The sequence below is a fragment of the Anomaloglossus baeobatrachus genome, chromosome 7 (assembly GCF_048569485.1).
Source record: "Anomaloglossus baeobatrachus isolate aAnoBae1 chromosome 7, aAnoBae1.hap1, whole genome shotgun sequence".
In the NCBI taxonomy this organism is placed as follows: domain Eukaryota; kingdom Metazoa; phylum Chordata; class Amphibia; order Anura; family Aromobatidae; genus Anomaloglossus; species Anomaloglossus baeobatrachus.
In genome coordinates, this window is record NC_134359.1 from 78618144 (window position 1) to 78643945 (window position 25802).

The window sequence follows — 25802 nt, forward strand, 5'->3', positions numbered from 1 at the left end:
CGCGCGACACGTCTCGCTCGCCCCTGACCTTCAACCAAAAGGCAACAGCCGCCACCCTAAGGGCGACCGCCGATGCCGATCTCCCGGCCCTAAAATCCTCACTCACCAACGCCAGTAGTGCCAATAAATAATCCGCTCACCCATTACCAAACATCTCACCTAACACTACCTGCCACTCAACCCACACTTTAGCATAACGGCACCAAGTCACCTCAGTCACCGAATTCCGAATCAAACCCATAATCACTGCCTCACCAGGCTCCACAAGTCCTCTGAACACACCGCTCCGATCTCGTCCGCCGCCGGCATCAACTCCCAAAACCTGCGAAACTGAAAACGAGATAAAGCGTCAGCCACCCCGTTGTCAACCCCCGGTACATGGTTTGCCACCACATGAATGTTCCACAGTAAGCATTTGAGCACCAAATGCCGCAGATATGCCACCACAGGCCCAGACTTTGCTGACAAGCTGTTAATTGCATGCACGACCGCCTGATTGCCGCAGTGAAAACACACTTTCCGTCCAGAAAATTGTGACCCCCCACAACTCCACCGCCACCACGATTGGGAACAACTCCAGCAGAGCCAGATTTTTAACCAGGCCACCCTGCCGCCATTCCTCAGGCCACCTCCCGACACACCAGTGCCCTTGAAAAAATTGCGCCGAAACCCGCCGACCCGGCCGCATCCGTATACAGTTCCAGCGCACCGTTGGGCACCACCTTCTTCAACCACAAAGCTCGGCCGTTAAAACTCCGCAAGAAGACATCCCAAACCACCAAATCTTCCTTGATCTCCCGCGTGACCCGCCCAAAGTGCCCTGGGGAACGTACACCTGCTGTAACAGTAGCCAATCTCCTGGCGAACACACGCCCCATCGGCATAATCTTGCACGCAAAATTCAGCTTCCCAAGCAACGACTGCACCACCTTAAGCCGCACTTTTTCCGCTGCCAGCATTGCTGCTACTGCGCTCCGCAAATCCGCAATTTTCTTCCGGCAACCTACACTCCATCGCCAAAGAGTCAATTTCAATCCCCAGGAATCGCATAACCGGCGCCGGCCCCTCAGTTTTTTCCCGCGCCAAAGGTATCCCAAAACGATCCGCCACCTTCTGCAAGGTAAATAACAAACCAGCGCAAACCATGGAACCTGCCGGCCCAACACAAAGAAAGTCATCCAAGTAATGGATAATAGAGGACAAGCCGGACACGTCCCGCACCACCCACTCGACAAAGGAACTAAACGCCTCAAAATACGAACAAGAAATTGAACAACCCATAGGCAAACAACGATCAACATAAAAACTTCCCACCCCACCAGCAACCCAGAAGATGCTGGCTCTCCGGATCCACCGGCAACAAACGAAACGCCGATTCCACCATCCGCCTTTGCCATGAAACGCACCGCGCCCCGCCGCCCGCACCATGTCTAGCGCCTTGTCAAACGAGACGTAATACACTGCCGACAATGCTGGCTCAATGCCGTCATTCACAGACGACCCTTCCGGAAATGAAAGATGGTGAATGAGCCGAAATTTGTTCGGCTCCTTCTTCGGCACCACCCCCAATGGAGATACCACCAGATTACTGCATGGCGGGCTCACAAATGGGCCCCCCATCCTACCCAGCTCAACCTCTTTCCCCAATTTCTCACCCACCACCTCAGGGTGGTCCCTCGCCGACCGCAAATTACGACACACCGGAGGCAGTGCCTCAACCGCTGACGGAATCTGAAAACCATACAAAAAACCACCACGCAAAAGTGACGCCGCTGCCCCGTCCGGATACCTATTTAAAAACGGCGCCATCGTCTCTATTTTCACTGGCGTCCTCCCTTTTACCAGATCCGTCCCCGGCCTTGCCCCTCCCTTTTTTAAAACACTCGGACAAACCATGTCCCCCCCCACAGCCGGAGCACTCATGCTTAAACCTACACGCTGCACCAAATTTGCACTGGCCTTCACTAAATTGCCAGCACAATCCCTTGTTCTGTGTACCCGAGGGCCCGGTTCCCGTTCCCCGGACAGCTCCACGAAAGGGCTGACTCGGGGCCGCCATTAGACGCATCCACAAGGAAATATCCTTGTGGTCCCACCGCATATTGGGCCGCAACACCTTCCTCTGCCTAAACTGCTCGTCATACCGCAGCCACGCCAAACCCCCGTACGTGCGATATGCCTCCCCAATAGCATCCATATAGCCGAAAAGGGCCGAGCCGTGCTCCGACACCTTTTCCCCTATCACGCTAGCCAAAACTGCAAATGCCTGCAACCAATCAGAAAAGGAACGAGGAATGAGCCTATAACGGCGCTGTTCTTCCTCCTCCTTTTCTTTCTTGGAATCGCTCAGCCTGACCTTGTCCAGGTTAAATTTTTCCAGGGGTAGCAGGGAAAATATCTCCCCATACTCCCCTTTCCAAATTTTGTCCCTCACTTCTTTTTTGAGGTGGGCCCCCAGCGGCCCCTCAAAGCACACATACACCTCGCTCTTAGCCCTGTCATCCAGCCGCACCACCTCATCCTCCTTTTCCTTCTCTACCACTTTCTCACCTACAAACTCAACTACTCCGCTAACAGCCACTGCCCCCACCGGCACCGCCTCGCTGCCGACCGCCGCCGCGCTATCCGCCGCCGACCCCGTCCAGGCCGCCGCAGCCGCCGGTGCTCGCACTAATCCCTGCAGCAGCCCCAACAACTGACTAAGCAAAGCTGACCCCTCCGGCGCTGCCGTGCCCGTAGCCGCCTCCCCAACACCAGCGCCCCGCGCCGCAATCAATGCCGAATCCACGGCCAGCTCACCCGACCGTGACGTAGAGATGAAAACGGTTCCGCGACGTCAGCCGCCAGCTGCTCCTCTGATTCGTCACTCGACCGGATGGCTCCCTCTTCCTCCTCACTGTAGTCGTCCCCTACCGGTCCCGCTCCAGATGACGCAGCCGATGCGTCCCCTCCACCACGGCCACCCTCCTGGGCCGCCGCGTGGGCACTGGTGGTTGACATCCGTCGCTTGCTGTGCGGCGACAGCCCACGAGACCATCCTGTCCCCTGGGCCGCCGCTGACCGAGGCCTCTTCCTGGAGGAGCCGCTCCCTGGACTCAGGGGGCTCCCCACCGTTGCTCCTCGCCCTCCAGGGCCTCCGACCAGAACCTCCCGCTGGGTCCTCCCCCGCCCGGGGGAGACCGCGGCCGCCGGGCGCAGTGCAGCTGATCTGAGGGACCTGACAGTCACCGCCGGGCTCCCGCCGTCCCCCCTACTCTCTCCAGCCTCGCAGGTATCCGGGTGGCGCCTGCCCACACCGGTCCCCCTGCTGGCTGCCTGCGCCCGGCTCCCCCACGGTCCTTGGGGGGTACTGCCGGCCTCATTCCTCTGCCGGGCACACTCCTGTGAGGTTGCTGCCGCCGGGACGTGCCCCACCGCCGGGGGCCTGGCGTCCAGAGCGGGCCCCAGACTGGACACGCCCCCTCCCTGGGCCTCCGTCTCGCGCTGGGCACGCCCCCGATCCCGGGCTGCCGCCGGCCTGGAAAATTAAGCCTGAGGCCTAGGACCGGAAGTAGGCCCCAGGCCGGTCCCGCCTCCATCCAGGCCGCCGCTGGCCTCACATCGTCGCCGGGCTCGCTCCCGGCCGGGAGACGCCGCAGGGGTTCGGACTCCAGCCCGAGGCCGGAGACCGGAAGAAGGCCCCGGGCTGGCCACGCCCCCTTCTCGGCCGCCGCGGCCTCGCCGGAGATTCCTCCCGGCGGCCGGGGCAGAGGCAGGGAGCTGCCGCTGCCCGCCCCGCCGCGGAGGGTCCCGAGGGGGGGGGGCTCTCGCTGTGCCTCCTTGCCCCCCCTGCACCTGGGGAATATCGGATGGGGGGCCTAGAACGCCGCCCGCGTCTAGGGGGGGGAAGAGGGACAGATGCCGACGGGGAAGCCCAGGCAGCCCTGACATGGGACTGCACTGCCTGAGCCCCCGTGCACCGCCATCGCCGCTCTGAGGAGCCCATCGAGCTCCTGGAGGTCCGTCATTCTGGGTGCTGGGTCTGAATCCTTCGCCGTTCGGAATCACAAGGGAAGGTAAGACCCCTCCCCTATAGCTTATATACTCCCCCCCTCCCCTATAGGGACCCTTTTCTACCAATCCCCTACGATGTCCCATAATCAGCTTATTTCACTTTATTAACCCCCTCACTATGGGGTCCATGGCTTTCTCTACACTCCATCAACAAAGACTGGCTGGAAAAGTGGAGGATCAGTAACAGATTTTTAGCTGAGCAGTGTGTAGAGTCCAAGACAATATCAGACAACGCTACAGTTCAGGATTTATTTCTTTTTATAAAATATTTTGTTACGGACATAATATAACAGAAAATCTACTTTTGAAAAAAAATGCTCTCACCTTGAATTTCAGTTCTACTATTGGCACTTGCAAATGAAGGTCTGGGTGTTCCTGCTTCACCTTTGTTTTTCTTCTCTGAAGACAAAGAGAAGAAGTTGACGTTCCCAGATGTCGATGACGTTGTAGGAGCTCCAAATAGGGGTGGATCTTTTGACTCGTTTTTACTTGACATGCTAAAAGATGATGCCGAAGTTTCATCTGATTTATTTGCTCTCGGTAGGATTGGCTTGAAAGTTGTATGAGCGGGAGGTTTGAAACTGTGCTCTGAATTGGAGGCTACCTGTGTAAAAGTGCAGTCCGCAGCACTAGAACTGGTACTTATTTGTGTCGTGGTACCAAAAATTGACTGACCAAAAATTGACTGACCAAAAATTGACTGACCAAAAATTGACATTTTCTCAGTGGCTGCTGTCTTGCTAACTTGTGCAGATTGTGCAATTCCAAATGCAGAAGATGGTTGTGCACTGATAGAACCAGATTCTTGCTTACTAAATGGAGGTTGAAAGCCAGGAGACTGACCAAAAATATTACTTTGTCCACTGTTTACCTGTCCAAATGCAGACATTTGGCTACTAAAATTTGGCCCAGATTGCGTAGAACCTGCCTGACTAAAACTTTGTCCAGTCACATGGTAGCACAAGACCCACTCCCATCTAGCTAAAAATAAAGGCATAAAGACACAAAATAACATTGGAAGAAATAAGCCGTGATGTTTATTAAGGGATTGCTAAAATTCCAATAAATATAAATAAATAAATTCATGTAAAAAACAATGTCCATTAGCATACACTGAATGTCCAAATCCACTGGGCGATTATCCCACAAGCCAAGAGTCATGGCCCCCCCCAAAAAACACCACAGCCATTTCTCAATAATTGATTGAATCCCCACATTGAACATATCCAACCCAATATCAGATAAGTGGACTAAATCAATTCTATAATGCCGGGAACAAAACCCTCCAAATCCTTGTGCTTGAAAGAAAAACCTCCAACTTTTAACAGAAATTTACACATTGACCTATTAACCATTTTCCTAACCCTCTCTAAAAAAATGAATTCCTTGCTGGCCCAAGCTAAACGAGGGACGATTTCAGAAAAAATAAAAACCGTTCCCGGAAACCAGCTTTTAAATAAGGAAAAATCAGAGCGCATTTCCGACAAAAAAACAAGCGTCCTGATTTTACCTAGGTAATTACCTCCAGCATGGATAATAATTTCCAAGAGCTTTGAAATAGAGGCCGCTGTACCACTAAATTCCTTAACATATGTTTTACCTCCCTCCAAGATAACCCTCTGAAACCAAACCACCGAACATTTAACAAGTTCATAGAGTAGATTATCTGCGATGCTGTCACGGCCGGGCGGTCGGGCAGACCCAGGAGGTGGATCCACTGGACCGAACTCTAAGATGAAGGTAGGGAGTCCGGCAGCTGAAGCACTGAAGGGCAGCAGGATAGTCCGTGCAAGTGAAGACAGCGGAGGAGTCCCTGGGACCACGGAGTCACAGAAGGTAGTCTTGGTGACGTAGCTCAGGTTCGGAGGCCGAGATGATATCAGGCGGAGTCCGGAACCTCTGGAGCAAGATGACGGGTCACCGCAGGGATCCGAGATGGCAGGTGCTGTCGGATGGCAGACGGACAGCGTGCGGGGTTCGGGATACGGCAGACTGGATGGCGAGGCAGGTACGGCTCTACAAAGAGAGATAGGTGAGTACAGGCACATAAACACCAGGAGACCTGACTCCTAGCTCAGGGAACACGAAGATCAGGCCCCGCCCCCTTGGACAAGAACCCCCTTTATACCCTGAACCAGACTAACCTCATTTCCTGTTACTGGACGCTGGCCCTTTAAGAAAGGGTCAGTGACCACGCGCGTGCCCTAATGCGCATGCGCGCGGCCCGGGTGCCAGAAGCCAGGGAAGGAGGCTGCGAGGAGGACGCAGGAGAGCCGGCCAGGGCCTGGGAAGATGTCGGACGCCGGGATCGGCGACCAGAGGACCTATGGAGGACGGGCACCGGAGGCTGGGACGAGGGGAGCGTGGCAGGTGAGCCGGGGAGCGGGGCTGAGGACCCGGGGAGGGGAGCCGAGGACCCGGGGAGCGTGACAGTACCCCCCCCCCCCACGCCCCCCTCCCCGCAACCGGGACAAGAAGGCACGGATAAGAGGAGTGCCTACGTTCTCCCTGGGCTCCCAGGACCTATCCTCAGGACCATACCCTTCCCAGTCCACCAGGAAGAACTGCCGACCTCGTACGGTCTTCATGGCCACGATATCCCTTACCGCATAGATGTCATCATCGGCAATAGGTGGAGGAGCTGGACTGGCAGCAGCGGAGAAGGGACCAAGGACCACCGGCTTGAGCAGGGAGACGTGGAACGAGTTGGGCATCCTCATCGTGGCCGGGAGCTGCAGCCTGTAGGAGACCTCATTGATCCTGGTGAGGACTTTAAACGGCCCAATGTAGCGAGGACCCAGCTTGTATGAAGGTATCTTCAGGCGGACGTACTGGGAAGAAAGCCAGACGAGGTCTCCAGGAGAGAAACACGGAGGATCCAGGCGTTTCCTGTCTGCGTGTCTCTTCATCCGCAGGGAAGCACGTCCTAGAGACACCTTGACAGAGTCCCAAATGGTGGCAAAGTCACGGGCTACTGTATCTGCAGCAGGGACATCCGAAGAGGGGGATACAGGCAATGGGATGGAAGGCTGAAGTCCGTAAACAACATGGAAGGGAGAGCTGGAGGACGACTCACTGATGTGGTGGTTGTGGGAGAATTCAGCCCAAGGTAGAAGAGCGGACCAGTCGTCGTGATGGGCGTTAACATAGTGACGTAGAAATGAGGTCAAGATTTGATTGACCCTCTCTACTTGGCCATTAGACTGAGGATGGTATGCAGATGAAAAGTCCAGAGTCACTCCCAGATGGTTACAGAGAGCCCTCCAGAAGCGGGAGGTGAACTGAGTTCCTCTGTCTGATACGATGTGTAATGGAAAGCCATGCAAGCGGAAGATGTGTTGTATAAAAGCGTCCGCGAGCTCCTGAGCAGAGGGCAGTCCAGCCATAGGAACGAAATGGGCCATTTTTGAGAACCGGTCCACCACGACCCATATGACTGTGTGCCCGGATGACAATGGCAAGTCCGTAATAAAGTCCATTGCTATGTGTTGCCACGGAATCGAAGGTATCGGCAGAGGCAGAAGGCGGCCATGTGGGAGGTGTTTGGGCGTCTTGTTTCTGGCACAAGAGGAGCAGGCAGAGACAAAGGCGGCGACGTCCGTGCGAAGAGATGGCCACCAGTAATGGCGTACAATTGCACCCCATGTTCTCTTCTGGCCTGCATGGCCGGCTGTTTTTGAGGCATGACCCCAGTGTAAGACCGTTAGCCTGTCGGTCTCCGAGACATAGGTCTTCCCAGGTGGTATCTGGGCCAGAGTGACAGGAGCCACCGGAACAATCTTGCTAGGAGAGATGATAGGCTGGATAGTCTCTTCCTCCTGTTCCATGGGCATGAGCGACCTAGACAAGGCATCAGCGCGTACATTCTTGTCCGCTGGTCGGAAGTGGAGCTGGAAGTCAAACCTGGCAAAGAATAAGGACCACCTGGCTTGCCGTGGGTTCAGTCGCTGAGCGGACCGCAGGTATTCCAGGTTTTTGTGGTCCGTGTAGATAATCACGGGGTACACTGCTCCTTCCAGGAGGTAGCGCCACTCCTCCAGAGCCAGTTTGACCGCCAGTAGTTCTCGGTCACCGATGGTGTAATTACGTTCGGGTGCTGAGAAGCTCTTAGAGAAGAAACCGCAGGTCACCATCTTCCCGGAGGAGGATTTTTGCATGAGCACTGCTCCGGCTCCTGAGGAGGAGGCATCCACCTCCAAGGTGAACTGGCGGTTTAACTCCGGTCGGTGGAGTACAGGGGCGGAGGCGAATGCTCGCTTCAAAGAACAAAATGCGGCGTCTGCCGCAGGTGACCAGTCCTTAGGATTAGCCTCCTTTTTGGTCAAAGCGGAGAGAGGAGCGGTCAAGGCAGAGAAGTGCGGGATAAACTGGCGGTAGTAGTTGGCGAATCCCAGGAAGCGTTGGATTGCCTTCAGTCCAGAAGGCGGAGGCCAGTTGATGATGGCGGAGACCTTCTTGGGGTCCATCTGCAGTCCAGTATCAGAGATGATGTACCCCAGAAAGGGGAGGGAAGACTGCTCAAAGACACACTTCTCATACTTTGCGTACAGGCGATTCTCTCTCAGTCTTTGTAAGACCAGCTGTACGTTTTCTCTGTGGGTTTGGAGGTCCGGAGAGAAGACAAGGATGTCATCTAGATAAACAACCACACAGATGTAGAGAAGGTCCCGAAACACGTCATTCACCAGTTCTTGGAAGACGGCAGGAGCGTTACACAGACCGAAGGGCATCACGCAGTACTCATAATGTCCATCGCGCGTATTAAACGCGGTTTTCCATTCGTCACCAGAGCGGATGCGTACCAGATTGTAAGCACCCCGAAGATCCAGCTTGGTGAACACACGAGCTCCTCTAAGCCGGTCAAATAATTCGGGAATGAGCGGCAGGGGGTATTTGTTTTTCACGGTGATTTGGTTGAGACCCCGGTAGTCTATGCATGGGCGTAAGTCGCCCTCTTTCTTCTTGACAAAGAAGAAACCTGCTCCAGCAGGAGAGGAGGATCTCCGAATGAACCCTCTTGCTAGGCTCTCTGAGATGTAATCTGACATGGCCCTGGTTTCGGCTGGAGATAAAGGATATATCCGTCCTCTAGGTGGGGTTGTCCCTGGAAGCAGGTCAATGGCACAATCGTATGGACGATGTGGCGGCAGTACCTCGGATTCCTTTTTGTCAAAGACATCGGCAAAGGACCAATAGGCCGAAGGCAGCCCCGTTAGGGTCTCAGGAACCGGAGGTCGTCGGAGGGGTGGTATGGACTTTAGGCACCTCTCATGACACGAAGAGCCCCAACGGGTGACTTCGCCAGTACCCCAGCTAACCGATGGTTCATGTGTCCGCAGCCATGGGAGTCCCAACAGGATCTGGTGGGACATGTGTGGGAGAACATAGAGAGCGATGTTCTCGGTGTGAAGGGCACCGATGCGTAGTTCGACAGGCCTGGTGATCAAGGAGATGGTATCAGAGAGAGGCCTCCCATCCACCGAGGCAATCACTAGGGGTTTGTCGAGTGGCATGACAGGCACCCGGTACTTGTCCACCGTGGCCTGCTGGATGAAATTGCCTGCTGCCCCGGAATCGAGGTAGGCATCAGCCGTGAACCGCGTCTCTCCCGTGGTCACTTGCACTGTCCATGTAACTGGGTCAGAGAGGGTCCCAGCACCTAGGGTGGCCTCTCCTACCAACCCTAGGCTTTGGAGTTTCCCGGCCTCTCTGGACAGGAGCGTAGCAGGTGGGTGTCCTCACCACAGTAAAAGCAGAGGCCCTGGGCGAGCCGCTCTGCTCGACGTCGTTCAGACTGCCGCACTCGGTCGATCTGCATGGGCTCGTGGACGGGAATCCCAGCTGTTGATGACTGAGGAACGGAGGACTTCTGCGGCGGAGGAGAATGCCGTACCGGGCGTCTCTCCCGAGATAGCTCTTTGGAGCGCTCCTGAAAACGTATGTCCACACGAGTTGCTAGGGCGATCAGTGCATCTAGGGTGGAGGGCACGTCCCGACCCGCCAACTCATCCTTGATGCGACTCGAGAGTCCTTCCCAGAAGGCGGCTGTTAGGGCCTCATTATTCCACCCGAGTTCTGAAGCCAAAGTGCGGAAACGGATGGCGTATTGACCCACCGTCAGTGTCCCTTGACGTAGGCGGAGGAGTGATGAAGCAGAGGCAGAGGCGCGTCCTGGCTCGTCAAAGGTACTGCGGAAGGCCTGTAGGAACTGTTGAAGATCCTTGGTCATGGGGTCCTCCTTCTCCCACACGGGGTTCATCCACGCCAGCGCCTCGCCCTCTAGGTGGGACATTATAAAGGCGACCTTGGCTTGGTCGGAGGCGAACAGATGTGGCAGCTGCGTGAAGTGAAGGGAACATTGGTTTATGAAGCCCCTGCAGGTCTTGGGATCTCCAGCATACCGAGGAGGTGACGCCAAACGGAGTCGGGAAGCATCTGAAGAGGCTGCCACTGGTACGGGAGCCATGGCTTGCCTGGCGGGGGACCTGGGTGCCGCAGGCGTCATTGATGCTTGTAATGTGTACAGGCGGGTGTCCACGGAGGTCATGAATTGCAGCATGCGGGTCTGGACTTCACGCTGGCGTTGGAGTTCCTCTTGCAGGGCCATTAGTGCAGCAGCGGGATCCATGGCCTGATCTTACTGTCACGGCCGGGCGGTCGGGCAGACCCAGGAGGTGGATCCACTGGACCGAACTCTAAGATGAAGGTAGGGAGTCCGGCAGCTGAAGCACTGAAGGGCAGCAGGATAGTCCGTGCAAGTGAAGACAGCGGAGGAGTCCCTGGGACCACGGAGTCACAGAAGGTAGTCTTGGTGACGTAGCTCAGGTTCGGAGGCCGAGATGATATCAGGCGGAGTCCGGAACCTCTGGAGCAAGATGACGGGTCACCGCAGGGATCCGAGATGGCAGGTGCTGTCGGATGGCAGACGGACAGCGTGCGGGGTTCGGGATACGGCAGACTGGATGGCGAGGCAGGTACGGCTCTACAAAGAGAGATAGGTGAGTACAGGCACATAAACACCAGGAGACCTGACTCCTAGCTCAGGGAACACGAAGATCAGGCCCCGCCCCCTTGGACAAGAACCCCCTTTATACCCTGAACCAGACTAACCTCATTTCCTGTTACTGGACGCTGGCCCTTTAAGAAAGGGTCAGTGACCGCGCGCGTGCCCTAATGCGCATGCGCGCGGCCCGGGTGCCAGAAGCCAGGGAAGGAGGCTGCGAGGAGGACGCAGGAGAGCCGGCCAGGGCCTGGGAAGATGTCGGACGCCGGGATCGGCGACCAGAGGACCTATGGAGGACGGGCACCGGAGGCTGGGACGAGGGGAGCGTGGCAGGTGAGCCGGGGAGCGGGGCTGAGGACCCGGGGAGGGGAGCCGAGGACCCGGGGAGCGTGACAGATGCCCTCTTCTGGGCCCAGAAGATAAACGAATGTCCTAAAATCCATATAACTAAAGGACCTAACAGAACAAAAATCAATTTATAATAAACAAATTTGGTCTAACATACAATTTGTATCTGTTTGATTCCCATCTTGCCAATTTCATAATTTCTTTAGCCCCAAGACGTAATCTAGCTTCTTCAGAGGCGGCTCCAATCCTAAAGGAGTGTGAAGTAATCTTCATCTCTCCCAAACCCAAAAATTTCTTCACAACAGAATTAAATTGAAAAATTGTTGTTGGAGAAAAGTCTTTGTGTAAAAAAAGTACACCCTTTTGAGATGACCTTACTCCAAGCCAATTCCGAATATTCTGAACTGGGCAAATCCCATTACCAGGTGTTTAATTTAATTTTATAAAACACCCTTTACCTGCTTGGTCCGTCTTCGATCTCCTAAGAAAAATTAACAATGACGATTTTACAAAGCTTATATCTTCTAAAAAAATACCCGAATGAACCGATTTATTTGGGAAAGCAAGTTCCCCAACACGAAAAGCTCCAAAAAATGCTAAAACAAAAGCAGTTCTAAATAGACATGTCTCATATTCATCCCTACAGATTATGCGTAGAATTACCCACAGCTTTTGAAGCAAACTAAAAGAAATCGGATGTCTCTCATCCGGCTTACTCACCTCTTTCCTATAGCCCTTTAAATACTGCTTAACAGGAAAATAACTAACAAGCGTGGGGTTACCTGCCAATTTCAGAAAAAAGGAAACACCAACCAAGAGCTTTGAAATAGAGGAAAATATCCACCTCTTACCAACCAAGCTATTTACCAGGAACAACACTGTACGCAACTTATCAACATAATAACCAATACCCAAAAAATCACAAAATCCCCGTCCAAACTTTCCATGCAGCTGAATAATCAGCCCATGTTCTTGGAGCCACCGATCTCCTAATATACAAAGACATCAACTCCAAATCAGATCCCACAGGTTCGGAGGACAAGCAATCTCTTCCAATTCCGCGTCCGGAATAAGTGCTCGGAAAGCATCTAACTGAAGATGAGAAAGAGCATTAGCTGCCTCATTGTTCACATGGCAAATGCCACATGGCAATTTCCTGCATGAGACGGGCTGACGGAGCCGGCACGGGGTCAGGCATGGTCACCGGTACCTCCGGTACGACTTCGCCAACGGGCTCGGGCTTATGCTTTTTCCACGGCAGCAGTTTCGTGTGGTCATGGACCTCTGCTGCAGACCGGTCCGCCGGGGCGGATGGGCAGGGTACCGCTACCGGTGGTGATGGTAGCGGGCCTAGTGGTGGGGCAGCTGCAGCCAATACGGGTGGCGGGGGAGGTAGCAGGGCGAGCGGGTGTAGGCCGGGCCCCACGGCCGCGATGACCGACCCGCTAGGTGTACAGGGGCGTGAGTCACTTACCCGCCTGTCCAAAACGCCCTCCTCCTCGTGTCTCCGTACGGCTTCCACTACCTCCGCCATGTCGGCCTCCCACTCCTCCAAGAGGAGCTGCATCCGGATCTGCAGCCGTAGTTGCAACTGAGCGGTCCGGACCTCCACGCACGCCGCGGTCCCGGGCGCGGGGGGCTACGGTGCTGCGGGACGGCTGGTACATCGTGGCGGCCTCTTCCAGGAACAACAAGATGGCCGCAGGGTCCTGGCGTCCCCGCTTTTATAGCCGCGCTCACATGCGGCCAGTCGCCATTCCGTCCCCCTTAGTCTCCTTCCGGCTCCTCCTCTACAGGGGCGGGGTTTAGGCCTTCGCGCCTTCACTGCTCGAGGAGATGCTCGAGCGGGAATTTTTCGCGCCCAAAATGGCGGCTTCTCAAAATTTTCGGCCGGACACCTCCGGCGGTCACAAGGCGCACCTCTACCAGACGGCAGAGCGGTAAGATCCTGTTCATGACGCCAAGTTGTCGCGGGCGGAGGAGGGGACGCTGTGCTCGCCCACTGCTCGGGTCCAGCTCTTCTGCGGCCTGCTTGCTCGCTGCTCTTGGTGGCTCAAGCGGCGGGCCGGATCCGGGGCCTCGAGCGGCGCTCCTCGCCCGTGAGTGAAAAGGGGGGGGGGATTGGTTTTGGGGATTTGATATTGTCCGTGACGCCACCCACGGTTGTGGTGAGGTTGTGACACCACCGCTGCTCTGGACGGGGATCCTGGGAGCGATGACAGGGAGCAGCTTGGATGTTGGTTCTCCCCTCCGTGGGTAGGGGGTTGGTTGTCCCGGGGCCCGGAGAGGGCTAGGATGGATGTCAGGCGGGTTACGGGGCCTGGTGAGGTGCAGGGTCGCGGGGCCAGCGCTGTGCCGCACGGCACGGTGGTACTCACTCAGCCAATGATGAACACAAAGTCTCCGGTAAAACAAACGAGTTTTTTTAAAGGCAATTTTCTGAGATAATCCAATCAAAACACGATTAAAAAAAAAAAAAGCCAAGTTAACATACCCTTATGTATACAGATTTAGAAATACATTGTTTTACCTGGCTAAGAGGACTAAACCACCAAGGTTTGGTTAGTAAGTGTACTAATAGGGTCCGATTCATCAAAGTTTTAAAAAGTTATGTTTTGGCAAAAAATTTTGCAGCTTTTGGTGTTCTCATCTCACACCATTTTTCTTCAGCTAGGAACAAAATGAATTAGAGTCGGGGCATGACAAAAAGCCGTGGAGTTTGCTACACCACAAAACTAACGCTAGCAGAGACTGGGGTAGGATTTAGGTCAAGGCGTACACAAAGGTTCGCGCCACTTCTCTGACTGACCTGATCCAGGAAGAGGCATGCCCCTCAACAAGACCGCGGTGAACAACGCTGGTCTAGTGGTCTTGATAAATCAAAAGAGTCTGGGGTTATGTGCGCACGTGTGCGTATTGCATGCAGTTATGCTGCGTTCTGCACCGCAGCATAACTGCATGCGTCCTGCGTCCCCTGCACAGTCTATGGAGATTGTGCAGGAGCCGTGCGCACGTGGCATATTAGAACACAACGATTCGTCTGCTGCCCGAATCGCTGCATTCTAAGAAGTGACATGTCACTTCTTCCGTGCGGTTTGCATGCTGTCTATAGGGAGAGGCAGCATGCAGAGCGCACAAATCTGCCGGCACCATGCACTTCAGAACGGAGCTTTTCAGCTGCGCTCTGAAGCGCACCTTTTAGGTGCGGTGCAGAGCGCACACGTGCGCACATAGCCTGACTCCAGCACAGCCCCTCATCAAGACCGGGTTGAACAATGCTGGTCTATTGCTCTAGAATCAGGCCTATAGTTCCTAATCAAACTACAATTCTGCAAGAATGAGTCTAGGAAAGCTGCAGAGCAAACAATAACAATAGGGTCTTATCTGAGGAGACAGGGGAGAATAAACAGGATTCCCTCTCCTTGTGAGGTTGTGAACACTCAACTCTGATGAGATCTGGATGATGTGGCAGCTGTTGCAAGGACCACTTGGTTACATGGTGATATCCTGATGAAGAAGATGGATTACTTTCAAAAGTGTCGAATAAACGGCCCATAAACTGCATCTGTGTACTTTGATCCCTTCCTGCAGGAGCGCAGCTTAAACTACTTTTTTGAATCTGTAGAATTTAAATGGATAAAACAGGTGCGCGATACCCATCACTAACGCTTGGAAGCTGGGAGATATGTATAGACGTGATGTCACCAACCTCACTCAGCTCCCAATACAAAACCAAATTACCTCTTTAACCAATGTCCCTGCAATCAATGGTATAAGCATATTATTTTTTTCTTTTTACTCACATGGTTATTAAATTGGATAGATGACATTTTTTTGCTTTATCCTGCAGTTTATACGCAGAATCTTCCCATATTTCTTAAAGAAATCCTCCATGATGTTTTTTTTAATTAAATTTACTAGGCAAATTCTTAATTAAAAAAAGTGTCCATCTCACTGGGGGAGCCTGGGACAGTGTGTTGAGCACCAGCAGAACGTTCTCCTTTGCTAGCCACAGAGCTTGAGGGGATAGCTGTTAAAAAAAAAAGAAGCAAATCTTTAGAAAAGAAGGACACAGACAAATAAGGACACAGACAAATAAAGACACAGACATTTAAGGACACAGACATATAAGGACACAGACATATAAGGGTTTTCCCATTTTAAAATGGTGTGTGTATAGGTTTACTCTAGGAGAAAAATAAAATCAAAGTTATTAACCCTTTGTAGGTGCAGCTTTCTGATGCTTTCCCCACCCTATGGCAGTGACATCACAGGGCTCAGTGGTGATGCTCATGAAGACACAAGATACTGAGCCGAAGGATTGACTGCAGCCATCATGTTTGTTGCAATTGTGACGTCACCACTACACTCCATCAACAAAGACTGGCTGGAAAAGTGGAGGATCAGTAACAGATTTTTAGCTGAGCAGTGTGTAGAGTCCAAGACAATATCAGACAACGCTTCAGTTCAGGATTTATTTCTTTTTATAAAATATTTTGTTACGGACATAATATAACAGAAAATCTACTTTTGAAAAAAAATGCTCTCACCTTGAATTTCAGTTCTACTATTGGCACTTGCAAATGAAGGTCTGGGTGTTCCTGCTTCACCTTTGTTTTTCTTCTCTGAAGACAAAGAGAAGAAGTTGACGTTCCCAGATGTCGATGACGTTGTAGGAGCTCCAAATAGGGGTGGATCTTTTGACTCGTTTTTACTTGACATGCTAAAAGATGATGCCGAAGTTTCATCTGATTTATTTGCTCTCGGTAGGATTGGCTTGAAAGTTGTATGAGCGGGAGGTTTGAAACTGTGCTCTGAATTGGAGGCTACCTGTGTAAAAGTGCAGTCCGCAGCACTAGAACTGGTACTTATTTGTGTCGTGGTACCAAAAATTGACTGACCAAAAATTGACTGACCAAAAATTGACTGACCAAAAATTGACATTTTCTCAGTGGCTGCTGTCTTGCTAACTTGTGCAGATTGTGCAATTCCAAATGCAGAAGATGGTTGTGCACTGATACAACCAGATTCTTGCTTACTAAATGGAGGTTGGAAGCCAGGAGACTGACCAAAAATATTACTTTGTCCACTGTTTACCTGTCCAAATGCAGACATTTGGCTACTAAAATTTGGCCCAGATTGCGTAGAACCTGCCTGACTAAAACTTTGTCCAGTCACATGGTAGCACAAGACCCACTCCCATCTAGCTAAAAATAAAGGCACAAAGACACAAAATAACATTGGAAGAAATAAGCCGTGATGTTTATTAAGGGATTGCTAAAATTCCAATAAATATAAATAAATAAATTCATGTAAAAAACAATGTCCATTAGCATACACTGAATGTCCAAATCCACTGGGCGATTATCCCACAAGCCAAGAGTCCTGGCCCCCCCCAAAAAACACCACAGCCATTTCTCAATAATTGATTGAATCCCCACATTGAACATATCCAACCCAATATCAGATAAGTGGACTAAATCAATTCTATAATGCCGGGAACAAAACCCTCCAAATCCTTGTGCTTGAAAGAAAAACCTCCAACTTTTAACATAAATTTACACATTGACCTATTAACCATTTTCCTAACCCTCTCTAAAAAAATGAATTCCTTGCTGGCCCAAGCTAAACGAGGGACGATTTCAGAAAAAATAAAAACCGTTCCCGGAAACCAGCTTTTAAATAAGGAAAAATCAGAGCGCATTTCCGACAAAAAAACAAGCGTCCTGATTTTACCTAGGTCATTACCTCCAGCATGGATAATAATTCCCAAGAGCTTTGAAATAGAGGCCGCTGTACCACTAAATTCCTTAACATATGTTTTACCTCCCTCCAAGATAACCCTCTGAAACCAAACCACCGAACATTTAACAAGTTCATAGAGTAGATTATCTGCGATGCCCTCTTCTGGGCCCAGAAGATAAACGAATGTCCTAAAATCCATATAACTAAAAGACCTAACAGAACAAAAATCAATTTATAATAAACAAATTTGGTCTAACATACAATTTGTATCTGTTTGATTCCCATCTTGCCAATTTCATAATTTCTTTAGCCCCAAGACGTAATCTAGCTTCTTCAGAGGCGGCTCCAATCCTAAAGGAGTGTGAAGTAATCTTCATCTCTCCCAAACCCAAAAATTTCTTCACAACAGAATTAAATTGAAAAATTGTTGTTGGAGAAAAGTCTTTGTGTAAAAAAAGTACACCCTTTTGAGATGACCTTACTCCAAGCCAATTCCGAATATTCTGAACTGGGCAAATCCCATTACCAGGTGTTTAATTTAATTTTATAAAACACCCTTTACCTGCTTGGTCCGTCTTCGATCTCCTAAGAAAAATTAACAATGACGATTTTACAAAGCTTATATCTTCTAAAAAAAATACCCGAATGAACGGATTTATTTGGGAAAGCAAGTTCCCCAACACGAAAAGCTCCAAAAAATGCTAAAACAAAAGCAGTTCTAAATAGACATGTCTCATATTCATCCCTACAGATTATGCGTAGAATTACCCACAGCTTTTGAAGCAAACTAAAAGAAATCGGATGTCTCTCATCCGGCTTACTCACCTCTTTCCTATAGCCCTTTAAATACTGCTTAACAGGAAAATAACTAACAAGCGTGGGGTTACCTGCCAATTTCAGAAAAAAGGAAACACCAACCAAGAGCTTTGAAATAGAGGAAAATATCCACCTCTTACCAACCAAGCTATTTACCAGGAACAACACTGTACGCAACTTATCAACATAATAACCAATACCCAAAAAATCACAAAATCCCCGTCCAAACTTTCCATGCAGCTGAATAATCAGCCCATGTTCTTGGAGCCACCGATCTCCTAATATACAAAGACATCAACTCCAAATCAGATCCCACAGGTTCGGAGGACAAGCAATCTCTTCCAATTCCGCATCCGGAATAAGTGCTCGGAAAGCATCTAACTGAAGATGAGAAAGAGCATTAGCTGCCTCATTGTTCACATGGCAAATGCCACATGGCAATTTCCTGCATGAGACGGGCTGACGGAGCCGGCACGGGGTCAGGCATGGTCACCGGTACCTCCGGTACGACTTCGCCAACGGGCTCGGGCTTATGCTTTTTCCACGGCAGCAGTTTCGTGTGGTCATGGACCTCTGCTGCAGACCGGTCCGCCGGGGCGGATGGGCAGGGTACCGCTACCGGTGGTGATGGTAGCGGGCCTAGTGACGGGGCAGCTGCAGCCAATACGGGTGGCGGGGGAGGTAGCAGGGCGAGCGGGTGTAGGCCGGGCCCCACGGCCGCGATGACCGACCCGCTAGGTGTACAGGGGCGTGAGTCACTTACCCGCCTGTCCAAAACGCCCTCCTCCTCGTGTCTCCGTACGGCTTCCACTACCTCCGCCATGTCGGCCTCCCACTCCTCCAAGAGGAGCTGCATCCGGATCTGCAGCCGTAGTTGCAACTGAGCGGTCCGGACCTCCACGCACGCCGCGGTCCCGGGCGCGGGGGCTACGGTGCTGCGGGACGGCTGGTACATCGTGGCGGCCTCTTCCAGGAACAACAAGATGGCCGCAGGGTCCTGGCGTCCCCGCTTTTATAGCCGCGCTCACATGCGGCCAGTCGCCATTCCGTCCCCCTTAGTCTCCTTCCGGCTCCTCCTCTACAGGGGCGGGGTTTAGGCCTTCGCGCCTTCACTGCTCGAGGAGATGCTCGAGCGGGAATTTTTCGCGCCCAAAATGGCGGCTTCTCAAAATTTTCGGCCGGACACCTCCGGCGGTCACAAGGCGCACCTCTACCAGACGGCAGAGCGGTAAGATCCTGTTCATGACGCCAAGTTGTCGCGGGCGGAGGAGGGGACGCTGTGCTCGCCCACTGCTCGGGTCCGGCTCTTCTGCGGCCTGCTTGCTCGCTGCTCTTGGTGGCTCGAGCGGCGGGCCGGATCCGGGGCCTCGAGCGGCGCTCCTCGCCCGTGAGTGAAAAGGGGGGGGGGGGATTGGTTTTGGGGATTTGATATTGTCCGTGACGCCACCCACGGTTGTGGTGAGGTTGTGACACCACCGCTGCTCTGGACGGGGATCCCGGGAGCGATGACAGGGAGCAGCTTGGATGTTGGTTCTCCCCTCCGTGGGTAGGGGGTTGGTTGTCCCGGGGCCCGGAGAGGGCTAGGATGGATGTCAGGCGGGTTACGGGGCCTGGTGAGGTGCAGGGTCGCGGGGCCAGCGCTGTGCCGCACGGCACGGTGGTACTCACTCAGCCAATGATGAACACAAAGTCTCCGGTAAAACAAACGAGTTTTTTTAAAGGCAATTTTCTGAGATAATCCAATCAAAACACGATTAAAAAAAAAAAAAGCCAAGTTAACATACCCTTATGTATACAGATTTAGAAATACATTGTTTTACCTGGCTAAGAGGACTAAACCACCAAGGTTTGGTTAGTAAGTGTACTAATAGGGTCCGATTCATCAAAGTTTTAAAAAGTTATGTTTTGGCAAAAAATTTTGCAGCTTTTGGTGTTCTCATCTCACACCATTTTTCTTCAGCTAGGAACAAAATGAATTAGAGTCGGGGCATGACAAAAAGCCGTGGAGTTTGCTACACCACAAAACTAACGCTAGCAGAGACTGGGGTAGGATTTAGGTCAAGGCGTACACAAAGGTTCGCGCCACTTCTCTGACTGACCTGATCCAGGAAGAGGCATGCCCCTCAACAAGACCGTGGTGAACAACGCTGGTCTAGTGGTCTTGATAAATCAAAAGAGTCTGGGGTTATGTGCGCACGTGTGCGTATTGCATGCAGTTATGCTGCGTTCTGCACCGCAGCATAACTGCATGCGTCCTGCGTCCCCTGCACAGTCTATGGAGATTGTGCAGGAGCCGTGCGCACGTGGCATATTAGAACGCAACGATTCGTCTGCTGCCCGAATCGCTGCATTCTAAGAAGTGACATGTCACTTCTTCCGTGCGGTTTGCATGCTGTCTATAGGGAGAGGCAGCATGCAGAGCGCACAAATCTGCCGGCACCATGCACTTCAGAACGGAGCTTTTCAGCTGCGCTCTGAAGCGCACCTTTTAGGTGCGGTGCAGAGCGCACACGTGCGCACATAGCCTGACTCCAGCACAGCCCCTCATCAAGACCGGGTTGAACAATGCTGGTCTATTGCTCTAGAATCAGGCCTATAGTTCCTAATCAAACTACAATTCTGCAAGAATGAGTCTAGGAAAGCTGCAGAGCAAACAATAGGGTCTTATCTGAGGAGACAGGGGAGAATAAACAGGATTCCCTCTCCTTGTGAGGTTGTGAACACTCAACTCTGATGAGATCTGGATGATGTGGCAGCTGTTGCAAGGACCACTTGGTTACATGGTGATATCCTGATGAAGAAGATGGATTACTTTCAAAAGTGTTGAATAAACGGCCCATAAACTGCATCTGTGTACTTTGATCCCTTCCTGCAGGAGCGCAGCTTAAACTACTTTTTTGAATCTGTAGAATTTAAATGGATAAAACAGGTGCGCGATACCCATCACTAACGCTTGGAAGCTGGGAGATATGTATAGACGTGATGTCACCAACCTCACTCAGCTCCCAATACAAAACCAAATTACCTCTTTAACCAATGTCCCTGCAATCAATGGTATAAGCATATTATTTTTTTCTTTTTACTCACATGGTTATTAAATTGGATAGATGACATTTTTTTGCTTTATCCTGCAGTTTATACGCAGAATCTTCCCATATTTCTTAAAGAAATCCTCCATGATGTTTTTTTTAATTAAATTTACTAGGCAAATTCTTAATTAAAAAAAGTGTCCATCTCACTGGGGGAGCCTGGGACAGTGTGTTGAGCACCAGCAGAACGTTCTCCTTTGCTAGCCACAGAGCTTGAGGGGATAGCTGTTAAAAAAAAAAGAAGCAAATCTTTAGAAAAGAAGGACACAGACAAATAAGGACACAGACAAATAAAGACACAGACATTTAAGGACACAGACATATAAGGACACAGACATATAAGGGTTTTCCCATTTTAAAATGGTGTGTGTATAGGTTTACTCTAGGAGAAAAATAAAATCAAAGTTATTAACCCTTTGTAGGTGCAGCTTTCTGATGCTTTCCCCACCCTATGGCAGTGACATCACAGGGCTCAGTGGTGATGCTCATGAAGACACAAGATACTGAGCCGAAGGATTGACTGCAGCCATCATGTTTGTTGCAATTGTGACGTCACCACTACACTCCATCAACAAAGACTGGCTGGAAAAGTGGAGGATCAGTAACAGATTTTTAGCTGAGCAGTGTGTAGAGTCCAAGACAATATCAGACAACGCTTCAGTTCAGGATTTATTTCTTTTTATAAAATATTTTGTTACGGACATAATATAACAGAAAATCTACTTTTGAAAAAAAATGCTCTCACCTTGAATTTCAGTTCTACTATTGGCACTTGCAAATGAAGGTCTGGGTGTTCCTGCTTCACCTTTGTTTTTCTTCTCTGAAGACAAAGAGAAGAAGTTGACGTTCCCAGATGTCGATGACGTTGTAGGAGCTCCAAATAGGGGTGGATCTTTTGACTCGTTTTTACTTGACATGCTAAAAGATGATGCCGAAGTTTCATCTGATTTATTTGCTCTCGGTAGGATTGGCTTGAAAGTTGTATGAGCGGGAGGTTTGAAACTGTGCTCTGAATTGGAGGCTACCTGTGTAAAAGTGCAGTCCGCAGCACTAGAACTGGTACTTATTTGTGTCGTGGTACCAAAAATTGACTGACCAAAAATTGACTGACCAAAAATTGACATTTTCTCAGTGGCTGCTGTCTTGCTAACTTGTGCAGATTGTGCAATTCCAAATGCAGAAGATGGTTGTGCACTGATAGAACCAGATTCTTGCTTACTAAATGGAGGTTGGAAGCCAGGAGACTGACCAAAAATATTACTTTGTCCACTGTTTACCTGTCCAAATGCAGACATTTGGCTACTAAAATTTGGCCCAGATTGCGTAGAACCTGCCTGACTAAAACTTTGTCCAGTCACATGGTAGCACAAGACCCACTCCCATCTAGCTAAAAATAAAGGCACAAAGACACAAAATAACATTGGAAGAAATAAGCCGTGATGTTTATTAAGGGATTGCTAAAATTCCAATAAATATAAATAAATAAATAAATTCATGTAAAAAACAATGTCCATTAGCATACACTGAATGTCCAAATCCACTGGGCGATTATCCCACAAGCCAAGAGTCATGGCCCCCCCCAAAAAACACCACAGCCATTTCTCAATAATTGATTGAATCCCCACATTGAACATATCCAACCCAATATCAGATAAGTGGACTAAATCAATTCTATAATGCCGGGAACAAAACCCTCCAAATCCTTGTGCTTGAAAGAAAAACCTCCAACTTTTAACATAAATTTACACATTGACCTATTAACCATTTTCCTAACCCTCTCTAAAAAAATGAATTCCTTGCTGGCCCAAGCTAAACGAGGGACGATTTCAGAAAAAATAAAAACCGTTCCCGGAAACCAGCTTTTAAATAAGGAAAAATCAGAGCGCATTTCCGACAAAAAAACAAGCGTCCTGATTTTACCTAGGTCATTACCTCCAGCATGGATAATAATTCCCAAGAGCTTTGAAATAGAGGCCGCTGTACCACTAAATTCCTTAACATATGTTTTACCTCCCTCCAAGATAACCCTCTGAAACCAAACCACCGAACATTTAACAAGTTCATACAGTAGATTATCTGCGATGCCCTCTTCTGGGCCCAGAAGATAAACGAATGTCCTAAAATCCATATAACTAAAGGACCTAACAGAACAAAAATCAATTTATAATAAACAAATTTGGTCTAACATACAATTTGTATCTGTTTGATTCCCATCTTGCCAATTTCATAATTTCTTTAGCCCCAAGACGTAATCTAGCTTCTTCAGAGGCGGCTCCAATCCTAAAGGAGTGTGAAGTAATCTTCATCTCTCCCAAACCCAAAAATTTCTTCACAACAGAATTAAATTGAAAAACTTGTTGTTGGAGAAAAGTCTTTGTGTAAAAAAAGTACACCCTTTTGAGATGACTTTACTCCAAGCCAATTCCGAATATTCTGAACTGGGCAAATCCCATTACCAGGTGTTTAATTTAATTTTATAAAACACCCTTTACCTGCTTGGTCCGTCTTCGATCTCCTAAGAAAAATTAACAATGACGATTTTACAAAGCTTATATCTTCTAAAAAAATACCCGAATGAACCGATTTATTTGGGAAAGCAAGTTCCCCAACACGAAAAGCTCCAAAAAATGCTAAAACAAAAGCAGTTCTAAATAGACATGTCTCATATTCATCCCTACAGATTATGCGTAGAATTACCCACAGCTTTTGAAGCAAACTAAAAGAAATCGGATGTCTCTCATCCGGCTTACTCACCTCTTTCCTATAGCCCTTTAAATACTGCTTAACAGGAAAATAACTAACAAGCGTGGGGTTACCTGCCAATTTCAGAAAAAAGGAAACACCAACCAAGAGCTTTGAAATAGAGGAAAATATCCACCTCTTACCAACCAAGCTATTTACCAGGAACAACACTGTACGCAACTTATCAACATAATAACCAATACCCAAAAAATCACAAAATCCCCGTCCAAACTTTCCATGCAGCTGAATAATCAGCCCATGTTCTTGGAGCCACCGATCTCCTAATATACAAAGACATCAACTCCAAATCAGATCCCACAGGTTCGGAGGACAAGCAATCTCTTCCAATTCCGCGTCCGGAATAAGTGCTCGGAAAGCATCTAACTGAAGATGAGAAAGAGCATTAGCTGCCTCATTGTTCACATGGCAAATGCCACATGGCAATTTCCTGCATGAGACGGGCTGACGGAGCCGGCACGGGGTCAGGCATGGTCACCGGTACCTCCGGTACGACTTCGCCAACGGGCTCGGGCTTATGCTTTTTCCACGGCAGCAGTTTCGTGTGGTCATGGACCTCTGCTGCAGACCGGTCCGCCGGGGCGGATGGGCAGGGTACCGCTACCGGTGGTGATGGTAGCGGGCCTAGTGACGGGGCAGCTGCAGCCAATACGGGTGGCGGGGGAGGTAGCAGGGCGAGCGGGTGTAGGCTGGGCCCCACGGCCGCGATGACCGACCCGCTAGGTGTACAGGGGCGTGAGTCACTTACCCGCCTGTCCAAAACGCCCTCCTCCTCGTGTCTCCGTACGGCTTCCACTACCTCCGCCATGTCGGCCTCCCACTCCTCCAAGAGGAGCTGCATCCGGATCTGCAGCCGTAGTTGCAACTGAGCGGTCCGGACCTCCACGCACGCCGTGGTCCCGGGCGCGGGGGCTACGGTGCTGCGGGACGGCTGGTACATCGTGGCGGCCTCTTCCAGGAACAACAAGATGGCCGCAGGGTCCTGGCGTCCCCGCTTTTATAGCCGCGCTCACATGCGGCCAGTCGCCATTCCGTCCCCCTTAGTCTCCTTCCGGCTCCTCCTCTACAGGGGCGGGGTTTAGGCCTTTGCGCCTTCACTGCTCGAGGAGATGCTCGAGCGGGAATTTTTCGCGCCCAAAATGGCGGCTTCTCAAAATTTTCGGCCGGACACCTCCGGCGGTCACAAGGCGCACCTCTACCAGATGGCAGAGCGGTAAGATCCTGTTCATGACGCCAAGTTGTCGCGGGCGGAGGAGGGGACGCTGTGCTCGCCCACTGCTCGGGTCCGGCTCTTCTGCGGCCTGCTTGCTCGCTGCTCTTGGTGGCTCGAGCGGCGGGCCGGATCCGGGGCCTCGAGCGGCGCTCCTCGCCCGTGAGTGAAAAGGGGGGGGGGATTGGTTTTGGGGATTTGATATTGTCCGTGACGCCACCCACGGTTGTGGTGAGGTTGTGACACCACCGCTGCTCTGGACGGGGATCCCGGGAGCGATGACAGGGAGCAGCTTGGATGTTGGTTCTCCCCTCCGTGGGTAGGGGGTTGGTTGTCCCGGGGCCCGGAGAGGGCTAGGATGGATGTCAGGCGGGTTACGGGGCCTGGTGAGGTGCAGGGTCGCGGGGGCAGCGCTGTGCCGCACGGCACGGTGGTACTCACTCAGCCAATGATGAACACAAATTCTCCGGTAAAACAAACGAGTTTTTTTAAAGGCAATTTTCTGAGATAATCCAATCAAAACACGATTAAAAAAAAAAAAAAGCCAAGTTAACATACCCTTATGTATACAGATTTAGAAATACATTGTTTTACCTGGCTAAGAGGACTAAACCACCAAGGTTTGGTTAGTAAGTGTACTAATAGGGTCCGATTCATCAAAGTTTTAAAAAGTTATGTTTTGGCAAAAAATTTTGCAGCTTTTGGTGTTCTCATCTCACACCATTTTTCTTCAGCTAGGAACAAAATGAATTAGAGTCGGGGCATGACAAAAAGCCGT